General features: G+C 44.6%; 1 protein-coding gene across 5 annotated transcripts in view; it reads left to right on the plus strand.

Annotated features, from left to right (window-relative positions):
• The window catches only part of LOC126266656 (adipokinetic hormone/corazonin-related peptide receptor variant I-like), a 1,027,110-nt gene that overhangs the window by 474,317 nt on the left and 529,950 nt on the right, over positions 1-22,843 (plus strand). For 2 of the 5 annotated variants that reach the window (XM_049971057.1, XM_049971056.1), the window contains exon 3: positions 15,046-15,056. The exons of the other annotated variants lie outside the window; for them this stretch is intronic. The gene's annotated coding sequence lies outside the window, so the exon portion shown is untranslated. The remainder of the gene's footprint in view (positions 1-15,045; positions 15,057-22,843) is intronic. 5 annotated transcript variants of the gene reach the window in all.

The following is a 22,843-nucleotide window of genomic DNA, read 5'->3' on the forward strand; positions in this document are numbered from 1 at the left end:
TGGATTCTACAAATCCTCGACAGGAGTCCCGAAATGTCTGGCACTAGATGTCTATACACAGGTCAAGCGATTTTCGCAAATTACGGGATGGCGATTCACAGGCACGCAGCTGACGCCCGATATAGATTACTGGCCATTAAAACTGCTACACCAAGAAGAAATGCAGATGATAAACGGGTATTCATTAGACCAATATATTACACTAGAACTGACATGTGATTACATTTTCATTCAATTTGGGTGCATAGATCCTGAGAAATCAGTACCCAGAACAACCACCTCTAGCCGTAATAACGGCCTTGATACGCCTAGGCATTGAGTGAAACAGAGCTTGGATGGCGTGTCCAGGTACAGCTGCCCATGCAGCTTCAACACGATACCACAGTACATCAAGAGTAATAACTGGCGTATTGTGACGAGCCAGTTGCTCGACAACCATTGACCAGACCTTTCCAGCTGGTGAGAGATCTGGAGAATGTGCTGGCCAGAGCAGCAGTCGAACATTTTATGTATCCAGAAAGGCCCGTACAGGACCTGGAAGATGCGGTCGTGCATTATCCTGCTGAAATTTATGGTTTCACAGGGATCGAATGAACGGTAGAGCCACGGGTCGTAACACATCTGAAATATAACGTCCACTGTTCAGAGTGCCGTAAATGGGAATAAGAGGTGGTAGAGCCGTGCAACCAATGGCCCATACCATCACACTGGGTGATACGCCAGTATGGCTATGACGAATACACGCTTCTAATGTGCGTTCACCGCAATGTCGCCAAACACGGATGCGACCATCGTGATGCTGTAAACAGAACCTGAATTCATCCGAAAAAATGTCGTTTTGCCACTCGTGCACCCGGGTTCGTCGTTTACTACACCATCGCAGGCGCTCCTGTCTGTGAGGCAGCGTCAAGGGTAACCGCAGCCATGGTCTCCGAGCAGATAGTCCATGCTGCTGCAAACGTCGTCGAACTGTTCGTGCAAATGGTTGTTGTCTTGCAAACGTCCCCATCAGTTGACTCAGGGATCGAGATCCGTTACAGCCATGCGGATAAGATTCCTGTCATCTCGACTGCTAGTGATACGAGGCCGTTGGGATTCAGCACGGCATTCCGTATTACCCTCCTGAATCCACCGATTCCATGTTCCTCTAACAGTCATTGGATCTCGACCAACGCAAGCAGCAATGTCGCGATACGATAAAGCGCAATTGCGATAGGCTACAATCCGACCTTTATCAAAGGCGTAAACGTGATGGTACGAAATTCTCCTCCTTACACGAGGCATCACAGCAACGTTTCACCAGGCAATGCCGGTCAACTGCTGTTCGTGTATGAGAAATCGGTTGAAAACTTTCCTCATGTCAGCACGTTGCAGGTGTCGCCACCGGCGCCAACCTTGTGTGAATGCTCTGAAAAGCTAATCGCCGGCCGGAGTGGCCGAGTGTTTCTAGGCGCTACAGTCTGGAACTGCACGACCGCTACGGTCAGAGGTTCGAATCGTGCCTCGGGCATGGTTGTGTGTGATGTCCTTAGGTTAGTTAGGTTTAAGTTGTTCTAAGTTCTAGGTGAAGGATGACCTCAGAAGTTGAGTCCCATAGTACTCAGAGCCATTTGAGAAGCTAATCATTTGCATAGCGTCTTCTTCCTGTCGGTTAAATTTCACGCCTGCAGCACGCCATCTTCGTGGTGTAGCAGTTTTAATGGCCATTAGTGTATGTTCCAGTGGGTACATATCAGGCACATTTGCTCGCCAAGTCATGAGGTATATGTTCACCATAATGTTCCTCAAAACACTGTAGCACGATTTTGACGTTTGCACCACGGACAGTTGTCCTACTGGAAGATGTCATCGCCGTAGGGGAAGACTTCACGCATGAAGCGATGCACGTGGTCCGATTGACGCAGTTCACTGGTGTCCAGACGCCTTCGATAACCACCACAGGTCCCGTGCAAGCCCAACTCAATGTTCCCCATAGCAAAAATTCTGTCCTCATCGGTCTGCATCTGTGGCGCGGTGCATGTTTCGTGCAGCTTTTCGCGTGTACGAGCGCGTGTGAGGACCCAACCACCGACCTGGTGTAGCAAGGAATGCGATTAATTCGACAGGCGACACGTTTCCTCTGATCCACGGCGATGATGTGCCCACTGAAATCATAACTGACGACGTCTTTGGCTCAACACAGGAACACACAGGGGTCGCGTGCTGTAGAGCTCCATGTTCAACAGTGGCCTTCAGATGAAGTGCTCCGAAACACCTGTGCGTGCACCAGCATTGCACTCTGTCATCAGATCTGCCACAAATCGGTGGCTGGCCTGGATTACACAATGCGGGATCGTCCGACCTCTACATTTTGTGATGACACGTGGTTGTCCAGTACCACACGGCCTACTCGCTATTTCACCATCCTTTGCTCGGATGCTCAAGACAGTAGTTCGCCAACAGACGAAGTGCTTCGCCGCTTCAGAGATTCTCGTTTCCAGCCACGGCGCCACAACACTATGCCCTTTATCAAAACGGCTACTATCATTGTATTTCCGCACTTGCGGGCCGTATCTTCGCGATAATGACAGTCCAAGTGTCTCTGTTCCGCTTACATCCTTTCCTTACTCCGTTACGTGCACCGAAACACCACCAGGAGGCATTCAAACTCGCGGTGGGCAGTACGGCTGTCGATAAAAATATCGGGAATCTAAATATTTAAAAAAATATCATTTTTAGCTCTAAGAATCGAAGTATCGATATATCGACGGAAAAATACCGACGTCCAAGCCTACAAAAATATCGGCTGCACAATGTAAATATACTCAAGTTTTACACTACTGGCCATTAAAATTGCTACACCACGAAAGGACGTGCTACAGATGCGAAATTTAACCGACAGGAAGGAGATGCTGTGATATGCAAATGATTAGCTTTTCAGAGCATTTACACAAGATTGGCGCCGGTGGCGAAACCTTCAACCTGCTGACATGAGGGAAGTTTCCAACCGATTTCTCATACACAAACAACAGTTGACCGGCGTTTCCTGGTGAAACGTTCCTGTGATGCCTCGTGTAAGGAGGTGAAATGCGTACCATCATGTTTCCGACTTTGATAAAGGTCGGACTGTAGCCTATCGCGATTGCGGTTAATCGTATCGCGACATTGCTGCTCGCGTTGGTCGATATCCAATGACAGTGAGCAGAATATGGAATCGGTGGGTCCAGGAGGGTAATACGGGACTCCGTGCTGGATCCCAACGGCCTTCTATCACTAGCAGTCGAGATGACAGGAATCTTATCCGCATGTTCCCGGGTTCGATTCCCGGCGGGGTCAGGCATTTTCTCTGCCTCGTGCTGGCTGGGTGTTGTGTGATGTTCCTAGGTTGGTTAGGTTTTAGTAGTTCTAAGTTCTAGGGGACTGATGACCATAGATTTTAAGTCCCATAGTGCTCAGAGCCATTTGAACAATTATCCGCATGGATGTAAGGGATCTCAATCCCTGAGTCAGCTGATGGGGACGTTTGCAAGACAACAACCATTTGCACGAACAGTTCGACGACGTTTGCAACAGCATGAACTATCAGCTCGCAGACCATCGCTGCGGTTAGCCTTGACGCTGCATCACAGACAGGACCGCCTGCGATGGTTACACGCCTCGGTCACCTCTTGTGACGGCACTTCGAGCAGTGGGTGCTACATTTCAGATGTGCTACGACCCCTGGCTCTACCCTTCATTCGATCCCTGCGAAACCCTACATTTCAGCAGGATAATGCACGACCGCATGTTGCAGGTCCTGTACGGGCCTTTCTGGATACATAAAATGTTCGACTGCTGCCCTGGCCAGCACATTCTCCAGATCTCTCACCAGTTGAAAACGTCTGGTCCGTGGTTGCCGAGCAACTGACTCGTCACAATACGCCAGTCACTACTCTCGCTGTACTGTGGTATCGTGTTTAAGCTCTCATGGGCAGCTGTACCTGTACACGCCATCCAAGCTCTGTTTCACTCAATGCCTAGGCGTATCAAGGCCGTTATTACGGCTATAGGTGGTTGTTCTGGGTACTGATTTCTCAGTATCTATGCACCCAAATTGAATGAAAATGTAATCACATGTCAGTTCTAGTGTAATATGTTTGTCCAATGAATACCCGTTTATCACCGTCATTTCTTCTTGGTGTAGCAATTTTAATGGCCAATTTTGAATATTTAAGTATTGATTTATTATGAGATATTCTGTACATTATAAGCTTGCAGTCTGCCTATTCCCCTTACAGCAGGAATTGAAAGGAGAACGAAGCACTTTCGTGCTTGGTGATAACCACTTTGCTAACAATGGTAACTCTTGTCATTTAAATTTCTGTTCGTCATTTCCAACAACTGTATGCGAAGAATGCCGATGTAAAAAGAAACACAGTGCTATTTGTTCCCCGGAAATCCTGTTATTCCATCACACCGCCAACCCCTCCCCCTCCCCTCCTCTCCCCCTCCCTTCCCCCTTCAATCTGCCCATTCTTTTTATGTCACATATACTTCCTTCGCACAGTCAAAGACATTGGACATGATGAAAGCTCATAAAGCGGTAAGATTCTTTGACACAGTGAATGTAAAATTATGTTCCACTACAGCTTCAAAAGAACAACTTCAAATATTTACCATCGATATTTTATGAACAGCCCTACAGGGCACTGGTCATAATGTCTTAGCTCATCAGTGTATCAGTTGACACTGACACAATACAAGTCTCTTCGCACGGAGTATAAATGACAATAATTTTTATGCAGAGTTCCGTATAATTCAGTATTCGCACTGCTCGTGCCTTCGTCGATGAATGCGAACTAGGCTGGGCGGTGCCGGAAGTAAGGAAGCGGAAGCGGCAGCCTGCCGGTACTCCTCTGGGCGAGTCGACACCGTTGCCGCCCATTCGTCACGGCAGATGCCGCCAATATGTTATCTTGTGGTTGAGCTACACGGTTCCAAGTTGCATTGCGAAGTACCAACCTTGCTTTCGCGCCTAGCTCTTCGAACGACACCACAGTTCTGTCTGTTATTTAGCTTCTAAGTATCTTCCAAAATCGAAATACCTAGATGGCGAGAAGTAGTAAATAATGTATAGGCGGCACATTCGAGAAGGTTTATCCTTTGTTGTTGTTGTGGTGGTCTTCAGTCAAGAGACTGGTTTGATGCAGCTCTCCATACTACTCTATCCTGTGCAAGCTTCTTCATCTCCCAGTACCAACTGCAGCCTACACCCTTCTGAATCTGTTTAGAATATTCATCTCTTGGTCTTCCTCTACAATTATTACCCTCCGCGATGCCCTCCAATACTAAATTGGTGAGCCCTTGATGCCTACCAACCGATCCCTTCTTCTAGTCGTGCCACAAATATCTCTTCTCCTCAATTCTATTCAAAACCTCCTCATTAGTTATGCGATCTATCCATATAATCTTCAGCATTCTTCTGTATCACCATATTTCGAAAGCTTCTATTCTCTGTTTGTCTAAACTATCTATGGTCCACGTTTCACTTCCATACATGGCTACACTCCATACAAATACTTTCAGAAAACAATTCCTGACACTTGAATCTATACTCGATGTTAACAAATTTCTCTTCTCCAGAAACGCTTTCCTTGCCATTGCCAGTCTACATTTTATATCCTCTCTACTTCGACCATCATCAGTTATTTTGCTCCCCAAGTAGCATAACTCACTTACTACTTTAAGCGTCTCATTTCCTAATCAAATTCCCTCAGCATCATCCGATTTAATTTGACTACATTCCGTTACCCTCGTTTTGCTTTCGTTGAAGTTCATCTTATATCCTCCTTTCAAGACACTGTCCATTCCGGTCAGCTGCTCTTCCAGGTCCTTTGCTGTCTCTGACAGAATTACAATGTCATCGGCGAACCTCATTTTTTTTTTATTTCTTGTCCATGGATTTTAATTCCTACCCCGAATTTTTCATTTGTTTCCTTTACTGCTTGCTCAATATACAGATTGAATAACATCGGGGATAGGCTACAACCGTGTCTCACTCCCTTCCCAACCGCTGCTTCCCTTTGATGCCCCTCGACTCCTATAACTGCCATCTGGTTTCTGTACAAATTGTAAATAGACTTTCGCTCCCTGTATTTTCCCCCTACCACCTTCAGAAGTTGAAAGATAGTAACCAGTCAACATTGTCAAAAGCTTTCTCTTAAGTCTTCAAATGCTAGAAACGTATGTTTGCCTTTCCTTTATCCATAGTGTACATATAAAACTCATTCACACCACAAAAATGAGTTATTATTGATTCGTGCTCTAGTAACCTACGAAGAAGAGATATTAATTGATGCCTTGAAGTACTTTGTGGGTCTTCAAATGAAAAATTCTGCCTGTCGTATTTTGGTTTCCGAAATTTATAAAGGGAGAATTTTCCGCCGCGTACAAACTCGAGAGATTGATCAATGAGAGGACACGGAACAAAAAATGGCTAATTAACTTACGTTCAGAAATGCATGGTTTCCAAGCTAAAGACAATTTATTCAGTCATACAGTGTTACAGAGATTGGTACCTAATACGCGCTGCACTATGCGGCCACAGTTACAGTATGTGTTAAAAATGGTTTCCACGTGCCTCAACGCATACGTGTACGCACCTTAGCAGGCTGTGTGTCAGACGTTCACGTCGCCTGTGCTGCATCCGAACAGTGTCAGAGGCAGCACGAATACGCTGCTCCACTGTCCCCACATCTAGAATGGGCTCTGCAAACACGATATTTTTGAAACGGCCTCGTATCCTGAAATCGCACGCGTTGAGATCCGGTGAACGATCAAGCACTGCAACTGGACCCCCTTGTCCGATTTCACCGACCACGGAAGACACGATTGAGATGCGTCCGGCCGCTAACGCCGAAGTGGGCTGGAGCACCACCATGTAGCAGCCACATAATTCTTCAAATCAGCAGTGGCACTTTTTCCAGCTAGGGAAGCAAAGTCATCCGCAAGAAATAGCGATAGTTTCGGCCTGTTAGGCGACGTGGGAGGAAGACTGTACCCCAAAATACGGTCGCCAATTTTGCCGGCCCACACATTCCGGCTGCATCGACTCTGATGTTTCGCTGTCACCATACAATGAGGGTTCTGCATACTATACCACAGATAACTGTTATGAAAGCTGAAGATACCACTCCGCGTAAAGGTGGCCTCATGTGTGAATAGGATGACTGAGACAAATCCCGGAATCGTCGTTGCCTGGTGGAAAAAAGCAGTGATGAAACTGCTTCCGATGTGGAAAGTCTGTCACCTGCACGCGCTGTAAGTGATAAGAGTTATAACGATTGTCATGGAGAACGTTCCACACGGTCGTCTGGCTTACTCTGTACTGGCAGGCCAATTTCCTGGTACTGACATGGCGGTCGCCTTCCACAGTTAATTACATTTCCCTTCAAGTCTGGTGTCCGTACATTTCGAGTACGTCCTTCACGATTTTCTGCCTGCTGAAAAGACCCTGTCTCAGACAAAAGGCGAAACGCTGTTGCAAACATCAAATGCTCTCGTTGTTGTCGACGGGAATAGGTCTGACAACCTTGCTGCCCGTTGCCATTTGCCTTTCCGTAAGTAAACACCATGTCTGCAAGCTCTCGATTACAATATGGAACCATTGTGTACAACGGCGTATCACATCCGCTACCAGGTGAGTCAGCAAGAGAAGCTAATCGGACGGAACATCACCGATTCCTATGGCAGGAGGGGGGCTAGGGCAGGACGTATGAGGAACAGCACCGCCCTCTAGGAGGAAGCCATGCATACTGTAACTGTGGCTCCATGGTATAGTATGTGTCAGACCGCAGTAACACAGTATGATTGAATAGATGGCCTCTAGCATGGAAACCATACATTTCCGGATATATGTTCATTTGACCTTTTTTGTCCCGTATCCTCTCATCGATCAATGCCTGGAGTTCGCGCACGGTGGAAAAAATCACTCTGTATACCGAAAACAAATGCGCCGTTTCACTTTATTTTCTGGAACACCCATAAAATATTTTCAGGTCTATGAGTTCTTCTTCCCTGCCATCAATGCGGACTGCAGATTTTTACACTGACGCCAAATGAACGATAGAGATAAAAGGGGATGGCTGAATTTCCTTCGTGTGTTCGACGTTGCAGGCCTAAGAGCGTGTTCGTACACTGTACGGTGTGAAAAGAAAGCCATGTGCCCGTTGACGCATCGGCCTGTTCGCGCAATCCTTAGGAGCCAGATCTCGTTGTATTTGTCAGACTCTCGGACTGTCACGGATTCGGGGCGTCGGAAGTGTGTTTAGATACCCGAGAATCTCACCAGGCATACATTACGAGAAATACATCGAAGATCTCAAGTGTCTCGAGACAGGGTGTATCACTTCCAGTCCCTTTTACAAAGGTGTTACCTCTGCCGATCATAAACGCCTGACTTCACACAAAGAGCGTTTTGAGTGTTCTTAACACCGCTACTACTACTGCAAACAGAAACATGAGCAGTCACGTCCGTTAATGTGTGATCGACTGCATTAGACAGCGAGAGAGAGAGAGAGAGAGAGAGAGAGAGAGAGAAAGGGAGAGAGAGAAAGGGAGAGAGAGAGACGTCCCAATGCTTTAAGTGCTGACTCGAGGAAAGGTTGGCCCAGCAGCAGGGGGCAGTGGCTGCTGCCGGAATCCGCGCTCGGCCACACATCTGGTCCTGCGTCTGTAAACGCGCGCGTTTCCAGTAAACTCGTCCGGGCGCATTAAAAATAGCGCCACTATCTGGTGAGGTTCTCTCGCTCTATAGGTAGTTGGCTGTTTCGCACGTGGGCAGTTTTCCTGGTTTCGCAGGCTCACGAACCAACTACGTGCAGGTCAGTTTCGCTCTACGACATTCCGTACGGGTATAGATCACTACTGTAGCTCCAGCAGAATCTCAGTATTCACCTGTTCCGCATATTGTTTCCTAACAAGGGAAACTCCCCATTCCACCCCATTTCCCCCTAAGATTTAGTGACAAGAGGGCTCAATGGGCAGCTCCTCGAAAGCTGAACATAGATCAAGCATTGAAACAGGAAGAAGGTGTATTGAACTGTGAAGAAAATGGAAAACAAATATAGTGAACGGTTCAAGAACAAGAAGTACAATAAACAATAGGGTGAAAGGGTGACGGCGTCGTGATTAAGTGCTGACGAGGCAACAAGTCAATCGAATCCTCCACCTGCAAACACGCCTGGTTTGTCGTACACGGCAGTACGTGTGTAATACGAAAGGACTAATTTCTACGAATGGTGAGTGAGTGATATACACCTCCTTGCCTGGTTTAGGTGTTCGTATGAATGAATGTAATCAAAAATGGTTCAAATGGCTCTGAGTACTATGGGACTTAACATCTGAGGTCATCAGTCACATAGAACTTAGAACTACTTAAACCTAACTAACCTAAGGGCATCACACTCATCCATGCCCGAGGCAGGATTCGAACCTGCGACCGTAGCTGTCGCGCGGTACCAGACTGAAGCGCCTAGAACCGCTAGGCCACACGGGCCGGCTAGAATGTAATCACTCCCAAGGGAAAGATGAAAACATAATAGTTTGTCACATAAGCTGGCAACAAATGAACGCAACAGTTTCACAATCACACAGTTGCCATTTGCTCTGTCAAAACGTTTTTGAAGTTTCGTTCCATTATGGAAGTCTTGCCTCCTGAACTCCTCCGTCGTAACATCATTCACCCCCGTTTATTTTTTGTTTTTATTTCTGTGAGCTGTCTATGTGGTATCTCGTCTGTTCTCAATACTCATCACTTTTACGTGCGGCGGTAACGTATTCTTATCACATAACTCATATTCTATAACCAATGTGTAGTATGGCAACTGCCAGGACTGTAGAAAGAGAACAAACATTTCAATGACCAGATGGACAAAAAGTAATAAACAAGATAAAAATAAATGGCACGAGAGAGTTTTGAACAAAATGGTTCAAATGGCTCTGAGCACTATGGGACTCAACTGCTGTTGTCATTAGTCCCCTAGAACTTAGAACTACTTAAACCTAACTAACCTAAGGACATCACACACATCCATGCCCGAGGCAGGATTCGAACCTGCGACCGTAGCAGTCGCACGGCTCCGGACTGCGCGCCTAGAACCGCGAGACCACCGCGGCCGGCAGAGTTTTGAACACTTCTCGTCTCACAGCCCAACACCGTAACCACTTAGCCACGACACCGAGGATGTTCAATTTCTCTCGACATTGCACTTGCTAAACTTGGATTGTTAACTGTTTTCATTGTGCCTTCTTTTCACAGTTCAGCACTCCTTCTTCCTGGCTTCCGTGCTTGATCCGTTTTTGACGGGCTACAAACTGAGCCATCTTACCACTAAATCTGAGGGGATGAGGTCGAGAGCTTCCCCTTTAAGCACTGAGCATTGCTGCAACGATAGTTTGCAGTACAAAATACACCAGCTACGCCTGTGTGGCCTTCTTGTAGTTGCTGGGCACGCCAGGATTGGTATCACAGGAAGGAGGTGACGTGCTAGTCTTTCCCTAATCCTCGAAAAAGAGTTGTTGCTGGAGCGTACATGGCCAGCCGAGAATCTTACCACAGATTTTTCCGCACACTTGTTGTGAGACCTTCTATTGTCGACAGTGGCATGGCGTAGTTAGCCGGATCCTTCGAGCGTCGCTGGTTGCCTGGAAGGTTCGGATGATGATGATGTTTGGCTTGTGGGGCGCTCAACTGCGCAGTCATCAGCGCCCAATTTTTACGCAATCCAAATAAGCCACGGTCACGAATGGTGATGATGATGGTGAAATGATAAGGACAACACAAACACCCGGTTCCCAGGCAGAGAGACCGATCGAGTTGGCGCAGTGGTTAGCACACTGGACTCGCATTCGGGAGGACGAAGGTTCAATCCCGTCTCCCGCCATCCTGATTTAGATTTTCCGTGATTTCCCTAAATCGTTTCAGGCAAATGCCGGGATGGTTCCTTTGAAAGGGCACGGCCGATTTCCTTCCCAATCCTTCCCTAACCCGAGCTTGCGCTCCGTCTCTAATGACCTCGTTGTCGACGGGGCGTTAAACACTAACCACCACCACCCAGGCAAAGAAAACAACCCCGTCCCAGCCGGGAATCGAACCCGGGACCTCCTGATCCAGAGGCAGCAACGCTAGTCACTAGACTACGAGCTGTGGAAGATAAACAGCTTGCATTTGATGATATAACATGTGTTCGTTAGTTTTCTTTCGTACCAGTAAAACCCCGAAAGAATGTAACTGTCACGGATAAACGAACTCCAAACGTGTGATTACTTGACAAATGAGTTAACGCATTAAATATTTGACTTCAAACACGTTGAAAGTCAACGCTGGTGGGAACTGTTTAATTGATTGATTGTTTTGGCATAATTTTAGTGTTCTAACAATATTTATTTTTCAAAAAAAAACAGACATAAATTATGCTAAACAAGTTATTTATGGAATAGCGTAAACAAGTAACAGGTGAAACTTCCTGGCAGATTAAAACTGTGTGCCCGACCGAGACTCGAACTCGGGACCTTTGCCTTTCGCGGGCAAGTGCTCTACCATCTGAGCTACCGAAGCACGACTCACGCCCGGTACTCACACCTTTACTTCTACCAGTATCTCGTCTCCTCAAGTAACATGTAGTTTAAGACTACAATGAGCAAGGATCTTGGGTGGCAGAAGTGAGTCAAGTACCCTGGCCGTAAAAAAGTGGATAACGCAATCTGAATTGGTCTGACGCTAAGCAGAATTTGATTGATCAAATCTAATGTACTTTCTCTACATAGGTGCAGCTGATAGCAAGTCGCGATTGACATCTGTACGCCCTGACAATGCCGGAGCGGCAGTACGTTACCCTGTTTGCTTCGTGCGGTGATGTAACTTGCAGCTGGCGGATGTGTGCGGAGGAGGTGAGGCGTAAGGCGGCAACTGTGAATCGATCGCGGCCATGGAAGAAATGCAAAAATCTCACGGTCTGGCGATCAGGCAGACGGATCACAATTTAGTCTTTGCCAGAGCTCTGAAATCACGGTGGATTTCAGTGTGTGACACCCGTTTTCTGGTCGTCTTGGAAAGCTACAGGTGCAGTCTGCATTGATAATAGTCTTGCCTCATATGTATAACAGACCACCACATCTCCTACGGTAAGTCCGGATCCTGTTGAGAGTACTCCATGTCCTCTGGGGCAGATCTAGTTCGCATGGTTGGTTACTGACTTGGAGAAAGCTACGAAGCTGTGATGGAGTATTATTATACTACTATTTCGTCGAAGCTTGTGGAGACTGAAGTTACGGTCCACCAGATCGCTAGCTGTTTTGTGTGGGGGATGTCTACAATGGAGTTTGTTGATTCAGACAGAAAGTATGTCCTCATGAACTGGCAGCTGCTGCTTATGAAAATATTGTCCTATCATCATTAAATCTTTTGTTAATATGTCTTCGGTGATCTTGACTTATTTATACTGTGGTGCTATCACCCAATCATCAGCATAACCGAACTTCGTGGACGGAGTGTCTCGCATATCGCCAACATACAAGCTAAATAGCATTGCGGGGCCAAGACTGAAACTTCAGGTAGGCTGTTCTTAAATGTCTTCTGGTGACTAATGGCATTGCCTATAATGATCTGGTCTGTCAATAACATATTGTTAAGAAGTTGTGGTATTCTTCAAATAGTTCAAATGGCTCTGAGCACTACGGGACTTAACTGCTGAGGTCATCAGTCACCTAGATCTTAGAACTACTTAAGCCTAACTAACCTAAGGACAACACACACATCGATTCCCGAAGCAGGATTCGAACCTGCGACCGCAGCGGTCGCGCGGCTCCAGACTGTAGCGCCTAGAACCGCTTGGCCACTCGGTCCGGCTGGTAGTGTTCTGCAGGGTATTATGAGGAGCAGCTTATAGATAACACCCTGCCCCTGTATGGTATCATAATCTGCAGACAGATCAATAAATGTGACAGAGGTTTTTACTTGCTTCTGAAACCTAGCCTGTATGTCAGTTGTCAGAGAAAGTACTTGATCCACACAACTACGGTTTCGTCGGAAACCGGCCTCCTCAACAGGAATCTTATCGAGTATCTCAGTATGTATTCTGTTACACAGGAGCCTCTGAAGTAATTTGTACTTCATACTCAAAATGGCAATGAGACGGCGACTTTGAGGTTTTCTGTTGGGGTACCCTGGTCCCCAAATACCGATGATTTTGGTCTGTTTCATAATTCATGGAATGGATCATGTTTGCGGAATATTGGAAAAAATATTTTAGCTAGTTGACCACAGTGCAGAAGGAATTCTGGTTGTACGCCATACAGAAAAACTGGAATGGTCTAATGCCTTATAAAAAAAAAAAAATGGGAAAGAATTTGGGCTATGATGCGAACATCCTGCTATCATGGTTCTCAGATCTCGTTTCACTTGTATGGCGTGAGTTAAGGATGTAGCTAGTTTGGATGTTTGGACAATATGAGCAGCAACTGTATTCAGCTTTATGCGGTTTTCATTGCTTCATACTCGATTTCCATCTGCTGAGTTTCGTACCAGAGATAAGGCTTATGTACTTCATTGTTTGAAGTCAGAGTATCAGAAGGGTCCAACCACTGCTGGCGGCGCGTCTCGTCAAGGCTATGTAGCAGTTCATCTGTTATTTCTTGGTCTCCAGTTGAGAGGGAGTCCCCGTATAGTTTCTCGCTGACTCTGACCATGCAGAAATGAACTCCTTCCTGTTTCCTCTCGGAATAAACTCCATTGCTGCTGTTATACTGCAGCTACAAATCGTTTGTAATTCTTGCTTACAGGAGGAATCTATCCCAAGACATTATCAAGGTTTTTAGAGGATTTGGACCAGTTTGCTTCCTGAAAGTTCCAGCGTGAGCTGGGGAATGAAATTTACGGGTGGGATCTGCAAGCCTGCTTTCGTATTACTGGGTGGTGCTGACTGTGTGGGAAGTCAGACAAACGTAAGTGTGGTTGCTAATGGTTGGCGGTTATTATGTGGATATTTTGTTCTTCTGCCCATGAGATCAAACCTTCTCCGTTGGAGTCGTTGGCACTATACTTCCATTACTCGTGGCGGCTGTTGAAGTTACCCGTATGACTAGTTGGGTGGTGTGTGGGTAAAGAACTTCAAATGGCCACTGAACTGCTGGATGTTTGTAGATCTCCAGTTTTTATAACGACTTCGTCTCTATAGTAGTGCTTATACATGTGCCAATCCTATAGGTTAGATGATGAGTTTACCCCTTGACTTGAGTTGATCATCAATTGCACGCATTTTTGGATAGCTTTAACCCTTTACATGCACGATCATGGCCACTTAATCCCATAAAAGGGGTAACACTAACTCGCATTTAATAAAAATTATTTCACCTATAGACCGACGAATTCTTCTATACTAGTTACCAGACTGGTATTCTCATCACGTGGGATTAACAGAATGCGTTACGATGATCCAGTGCCGAGTTGTGCTATTCGTTAATGGTTTGTCCAATGAGCTAGAATGCTCCACAAACTCCAATGGGACGAGCTAGTTGAAATACATTGGTTAAAATAGAAGGGTTCAATCACTTCGAGAAGAAACAAGAAATTCGCCCTTCTCGTACATCCCAAGCGTAAAGAACCCGAAGGCAGGTAGAGAGGGTGGAGTGACCCATGCTACCAAGCCACACACCCTCCGCAATACACTACGAAAAACATTTGTAACTGTGTAGATTATGCAATTCTAGTCACCAAATAATGATGAGGCAGGGTTAAGCAACTTCTGATGAAAAAATAAAAAGCTAAGCACGTGTCTGATTTGACGAAACAGATCACCAGAAGCGCGATAGGGGTTTGGAAACACATATACCGGCTATGAGAGATCAGCTTCCCAAACACATTATTTTGCTCTATGATTTTTTGTACCTGAAATTCATTATTCCGAAAGCGAACTTGGTTTATTGAATTCGGTGAAGAAGCTCACGTGTTACAATTTTAAATTTGTGTCTTACTGTCAGTCATTAAGTTTTGTGACAATAATTTGATTTTCCTTTTCGTATTTGTTGCAGGGCCAACTCAGGTACAGTACTGCTACGTAACCAGTCACAGTCCTCAACGTACGATCGAACATCGTCTACTCTGCTATATGGTTCTCCACTGTCGTGAAATGTAATCCCAGGTGGACATACGCTTCAGAGGTACGTTTCAGAAATAACTTAGGTGTTATGTTTCAGAACTGGGTTTGCATTTACCTTGTAATCTTACTCTATTTCCTGCTTCTCCTACTTCTGCATACTTTGTTCTCTGTGGGCTTTCGTATTAGGTTGGACGTATCTCGGCTGTCCAAACATTTTCAACGTGTTGTACATTTTCAAAGGAAGACCTTGCAACAAGAATTAAAAAGTGAAGTGAAATTCCTGGGCTAGCAGGCCAGAGTGGATTAGGTTATGGAAAGGAGCCAAAAATAAGTTCCTCTCATTTGCACTCAACATACAAACTTTATTTATCAACAAACAATATTATAACAAGAATGCAAAACACTCAAAACTTTAATCGACCACCTTGATTACCTTCAGATCGGCTGAAGGCCACACTTAAAATGGAAGACACAAGACCTAAGCAAAAACTGAAATACAAGATTCTTGAGGAGGTTTCATCCAAGAATATTTTCTACATATTCAATCAAATGGGCTGACGGCCTTAGCAATTTAATTTTAATGGAACTTGGCTGGAGGTCTCATATTAAGCGATTAGAAGAGTTTCAATCAAAAGCTATAAGGCCTTATCTTAAAACATTGAATGCAAAATTCGGCTGAAGGGCCATGCAAAAGCACCACAATCTTATGCCTTAAGGGCAAAACAACATATTGAAACTCGGCTGAAGGCCACCCATCAACACAATAATTTTTACGGCTTAAGGTCTTCGATGTAAAATTCGGCTAAAATCCCCATATAAGGAATAACAATCTTACGACTAAAGGGCAAGCCTCTGCTGAAGGCCCAATATAAAAGAATAATGATATCAGGAACATCAATTCAGGATATATAAAAACTCAGCTGAAGGCCACACATTAACCAAATAACTAAAACTCAAAGAGGGAAGTTAGTATGTAATAAACACGGAACAGCGCTCAGAAGTTTCCAAGAGTTGGCCTTAGATTGTGACACTAAGGCCCGTTTAGGTGAGACAGGCAGCCTGTCCAGTGACTTCTTAATCTGGAGGCAACCCAACCGTCAGACAGCTGACTGACCAATCAACCAAATCACTTCCGCTCCGCGCAACCAGCCAAACGACCACAAGATTTCAATACAACGACACACAGAATATTGGCGCCCACAACGACTAACAACACCTCAACTGTCGAACTACATGCTGCACAGGACAGCAACAATGCGACGAGGAAAATACGTGCCTAAAATTACGTCAACGACCAGAGCAGGTAACTGGAACATCAACAACCACAAGGCAGAAGATACCGCTGGTGAACTTCAATAACAGGGAATAAATTAAGTGAAGCTAAATACCACAGGAAGACGGCTGGAGTCTTAGCCGACTTAAGTACACTCATTGTTGCTCGCCGGAATGTCCCAAAAGCGACAACCAGGATCAAACGAAGAAATGTAAACAGTTGAGGCTCGTTAGTAAATGAAGTGAAGACTCAACTTTCATTTCCAAGATCGGTGGACGACCAACTTTGTAGCACTTGCAAGCAGCACCTCACACGCCAGCGGCTCCACCCGACTTCGCGCGACAGGGGCTTGCTTGCTGCTGCACGCCAACCGACCGGCTGGACTGCTGGTCCGTCTGTGACTACTGCTCCGGCGCGACTGCGCTACTGCCGCGTTCCAACTCAACGACTCAAAGTCCGATCTCACCTCACAACACAGCACGACCGGGAAATAATAGCTGTCCAGCAAAGATAATACGGCAGGACAAATATCGATACGCGCTGCTGCTGCCACTCTTGGACAGGCAAGACAGTAATTCAGTGATACCAGTAATTGAAATTTAAAATGACGAGGTGGCCGTATGGTAAAACAAGATGTTACATAATAGATGGCACAAACATGAGCCACGCACAGCTCGTGAAGATAAAATTCGCAATACGCGTGAAATGTCCCCTTCGAAAAATTGTGCATGATTGTGCTTAAACTGACACACAATATTTTTAGCGCAACGCAATCTGACTTTCAATAATCCCTACAAAAGAATGGCCCTGACTAACATTAACCTATACCTTACCTCACTAAAAATCTTCGTTACTCGAACTACTGAATACAGCGAGCGCCACTACTGCCAGCTAAATAAAAGATTCAAACTACGGAAGTCACTAACTACTGATAGGCACAGTTAGCAAATGAAAGATTTTAATAGAGAACAAACAATGTATTTACCTTAATAGTCACAATATACGTATCAGTTCATGACATCCATTCTTACAAATTCCAAAACTCCGCCATCTCTCTCCCCACGTCCACCACTGCTGGCGGCTCACCCCCAACTGCTCAACGCTACGCGCTGTTAGCATCCAGCTGCCGCTGCCCAACACTACAATGGCAGACAACAATGCAAACTAGCCACAGACTGCACACAGCACAGCCAGTGATCTTGATACAGAGCGCTACGTGGCGGCGGAGTTACCAATATAAGAACCTAAACAGCCTACTTACACGCAGAGTGTATACATGATGGCTGATTAATGTTCAGACACCAAAATATCTCGAGAACTGTGTGTCCTATAAGAACGCAGCCAGGGTCAAGTTTGCATGAAGCCCAGGAGCCAACTACAAAATGACACTCCTCACATTATTATTCATTAGATGGCACTGTTGGCGATATAAATAAGGGAACTTGCATGTTTTCAGATGGGACCCTGTATTCTCAACTTCACATTAGTCGTTCTGTGAGAAAATACGAACAGCTTAGTATTCAATCTCTTTAAATTTTAATTTATTTCGTAAAAACTTGGGGGAGTCCCGCTAGCGCAGTTGTACTTCCTCGAACAAGTCTCTAGTGACATTCGCAATACGTTAAGTCATATTTGTACTTGTTGTCATTCCTTGCTGCACTTCCTCTTTTAAGAAGCCTCTCACAAAGAAATAAGGAGATGTGATATCTGGTGATCTGACAGGCCAGAATGTACAGTGCACCAGCAACCATTGCAGGTTTAATTGTGATCTGGAACCTTACACGCTCCTCGTTTACTGATCGTGCTGGAATCAAATAATTCGATACTCTCGAAGACAGTAATAGTAAATCATTCTCCTGAAAAGGTATACACGTTTGTACAAAAAAATGTAAAGGGGTAATGGGGAGCGTTGCGCAAAAGGTGAGTAAGCTCTGAGGTTCAAATTCTGTTGCAAAAAGAAGAGTGGTTTGTAACATGGAAATTAACTACATGTTTTAAAATTAAATAATGTGTGCTCATGTAAATATCAACATTTTTGCATGTAATAAAACAGCAGGTCCAACGCAGCAACTGTCCAGTACGCCTATGAAAAAAGAAAAAAAAATATGCCATTTAGAACACCTTGAAAATAAAAAGGTAAATAAGGAATAAATGGATGATGACTATGGAAGGGTATCGCTGTCAGATTTTTTTAAAAATTTAAATCAATACTTTTGTGAAGTGACAAATGAATATTTTAGCATTTCCTTTGTTAGTCTTTGTTCTGCCAAGCAGCGATGGATATATCGATCAACGTGATAGGGATCTTTAATGTCAGTTGCTTCGAAACAGATGAGATCAGAGGTGGGTTTCAGATTAAAACAGGCGTCAGACAAGATGTTGTTGTTTAACCACCACTCACCAGACGTTTAGTGAACTCTTAGAAGTGAATGTAGTGTGCAGTTTACGTACGGTATATTGCACTCAGCCATTGAGGGCCTTTTTGTGTTACGTTGCATGCAGTATTGCAGACTTCATTATTCAAGAAGTCACAAAGATAAGTAAACCCTTTTAACCCATTTGTGTGACTTTGTCTCTAGTTTGTAGGAGTGTTGTATCACCTTTGTCCTATCCTGTTACCTGACCCTGGGGCATAGCTGTGTAATAGTGCCACGGAGTAATTGTCTTAGGGGCGTACTGCACCACAAGCCGTTTCACGAACTCACAAAGTCGGCCTAGCGTAACAACAGTGGCAGCTCGGCCTCCACAGCGGTAGCGACGAGGCCTTTGCAAAACTGGCTCCGAGGGTTTACAAAAGCATGTCGCTGAAAAACCGTGCAATATGTGTCCGACCTGTAACTTCGTATGCGATCAAGTACTGTCTATCAATAGAAACAGCTCTGACTGAAAAGATCAAATTAAGTGAGAGAAGAACATCTGACCAGATCTATGCCCGAATCTGGAAGATGGCAAGTTTTGGAGACGCCAAAATTCAGAACGCTGGTGGCACACACTCATAGATGGGTAGGTTTTTATGGACATGTGGAAATATTAGCTCATAATAGACTCCACAATCATATACTCACTTGATGATTAAACAAAAGAGGGTGCATCATGTTGATCAAAGAGCAACAGAAGGACATAAAGAGACCTTATGTAAACAGCCGGGAGAATGTAAGACAAGCCCATATTTCTTATCAACTTTGAAAGAATAAAGCCGGTACACTCTGATCTGACGGAAAAAGAAGTGATCCAATGTTTGAATTCCCAAGGGATCAAACTGCTGAGGTCGTCGGTCCCTAGACTTACACATTACTTAAACTAACGTTTGCTATGAACACACACACACACACACACACACACACACACACACACACACACATGCCCGAGGGAGAATTCGAACCTCCGACGTGAGGGGCCGCGCAATCCGTGACATGGCGCTACAACCCGCGGGGCACGAGAAAAGAGACTGTGACAATACAGGAAAACAAAACAAAAAAAAAAAAAAAAAAAAAAAAAATGCTTAGTTTGAACAAACGTGCTACAAGTAGGTCTATTTGGAAGAACAAGAAGTGACTGTTGACACGCCAGTTCATCATCACACAAGAAAGACGATAGTTTGTGTTTTTCATTATTATTTTTTTTATTTTGTTTCTGTTATCAGCCGTTTCTGTTATCTTCTCATTCAAGTACATCTGTCCTCCTAAGACACCCATACATTCAACTTACATCCCTCACCATAGTAACGTTGCTCCTTTTCTGTAGTACTCTCCTAGTCTCCCCTTCTCCCTCTCTCTTTTCGGTGTCATTCCAATACTCTCCTTGACCAACGTACCTTTTAAACTCATTTGTGTGATTTTGTTACTAATTTATTAGAGTGTTTCAGCCTTCAGTACTCTATTTCTTCAAAAACATAATTTTTATGTCTTTATTAACTTTTCGGCGTAGTCTCCATATTCGATAACTTCTCGTCATGAAATCATTTTCCAACGTTGCCAGTTTTCGTCTGTGTTTCTACTCCATACAGAAATATTCTTCAATAGCTGTCCATACGTTTTCTTTGTCGTCATTTTTGTCACCATAACATGGAATCTATTATCTGAGTTGTTATATCCTTCTCTACACATTAAAACGCCTACATTCATCATAATAACCGTTAGTTTCCTCTTTTACTTCAATATCTATTTTTTGCTGCCGCATCGTCTGAGATTTTGGATTCCTCGAAAATTCTTTTTGTGTCGTATTTTTTACGTAATACCAGTACCTTGCCCTCATTGTCTCATTATGTTACATCTACTTGATCGTGCCTACTGCCGCCAAGCCTTTTTTTCCCTCGGTAATTTTAATCCCCTACATTTCTTTCGACTATCAAATTAACGACTCGTTGATGCCTTGGGATGTCAAGCTATCGATTCTTTTAGCCAAGTTGTGCCTTAAATTTCTTTTCTCCCCACTTCGATTCAGTACGTCCTCATAACTTATCCGATCTGTCCGTCTAACCTTAAACATCCTCCCTTAACAACACAATTCGAAATCTTCTTTTCCTTCTTGTCTGAATTGCACATCGTAGACGTTTCTCTTCAGTACGTGGCTACTCTCTGGACACATACTTTCAAAAATGACTTCCAAACATCTGAAAATATATTCTGTGTTAGCAAATTTCTCTTTTCTTGCTACTGCTTGTCTCCTTTTTATGTCCTCTCTACTTCAGACATAGGCGTTTACTTCCCTGCAACGCATATTCTCGTTTTAGTGACACATTTCCTATCTAATTCTATCCACGTAACCTGATTTAATTCGACTACATTCCATTACCTTTGTATTACATCTTTTGGTGTTCACCTTTAATCTGTTGCTAAGACAGAAGAGCAGTTGAACGTAATAGATATTAAGTCCCGTGACGTTATTATCAGCAAACCTCAAATATTGTAATTCTTCTTCTTGAACTTAAATTCCCTTCCAAACTTTCTTACTACTTGGTCAGTGTATAGAATTAATAACCTCAGGGATAGACAACCACCGTGTCCCATTTTCTTCTCATCTGCTGTCTTCCTTTCATGTCCTTAGACTCTTCGCAGTGTCCAGCCACACTGATGTGACCACCGTCTATGTTAGACCTCAATGTGCAATACTCACTCACAGAAGGCAGATGGAAGCACTAGCAATGGAGGGTATACAGGGTGGTCCATTGATGGTGACTGGGCCAAATATCTGACGAAATAAGCGTCAAACGAAAAAACTACAATGAACGAAACTCGTCTAGCTTGAAGGGGGAAACCAGATGGCGCTATGGTTGACCCGCTAGATGGCGCTGCCATGGGTCAAACGGATATCAACTGCGTTTCTTTTTTTAAACAGGAACCCCCATTTTTATTACATATTCGTGTAGTACGTAAAGAAATATGAATGTTTTAGTTAGACCACTTTTTTTGCTTTCTTATAGATGGCGCTGTAATAGTCACAAACGTATAAGTACGTTGTATCACGTAACATTCCGCCAGTGCGGACGGTATATGCTTCGTGATACATTACCCGTGCTAAAATGGACTGTTTACCAATTGCGGAAAGGGTGGATATCGTGTTGATGTATGGCTATTGAGATCAAAATGGCCATCAGGCGTGTGCTATGTATGCTGCTCGGTATCCTGGACGTTATTTAAGGAAACAGAAAGTGTTCAGCGACATGTGAAACGTCAACCACGACCTGCAACAAGCGATAATGCCCAAGTAGGTGTTTTAGCTGCTGTCGCGGCTAATTCGCACATCAGTAGCAGACAAATAGCGCGAAAATCAGGAATTTCAAAAACGTCGGTGTTGAGAATGCTACATCAACATCGGTTGCACCCGTACCATATTTCTATACACCAGAAATTGCATGGCGGCGACTTTGAACGTCGTGTACAGTTCTGCCACTGGGCACAAGAGAAATTACGGGACGATGACAGATTTTATGAACGCGTTTTATTTAGCGTCATTCACCAACAGCGGTAACGTAAACCGGCACAATATGCACTATAGGGCAACGGAAAACTCACGATGGCTGCGGCAAGTGGAACATCAGCGACCTTGGCAGGTTAATGTATGGTGCGGCATTATGGGAGGAAGGATAATTGGCCCCCATTTTATTGATGGCAATCTAAATGGTGCAATGTATGCTGATTTCCTACGCAATGTTCTACCGATGTTACTAAGAGATGTTTCACAGTATGACAGAATGGCGATGTACTTCCAAGATGATGGATGTCCGGCACAAAGCTCGCGTGCTGTTGAAGCGGTATTGAATAGCATATTTCGTGACAGATGGATTGGTCGTCGAAGCACCATACCATGGCCCGCACGTTCACCGGATCTGACGTCCACGGATTTCTTTCTGTGGGGAAAGTTGAAGGATATTTGCTATCGTGATCCACCGACAACGCCTGCAACATGCATCAGCGCATTGTCAGTGCATGTGCGAACATTACGGAAAGCGAACTAC

Source organism: Schistocerca gregaria, chromosome 4, assembly GCF_023897955.1.
Source record: "Schistocerca gregaria isolate iqSchGreg1 chromosome 4, iqSchGreg1.2, whole genome shotgun sequence".
NCBI lineage: Eukaryota > Metazoa > Arthropoda > Insecta > Orthoptera > Acrididae > Schistocerca > Schistocerca gregaria.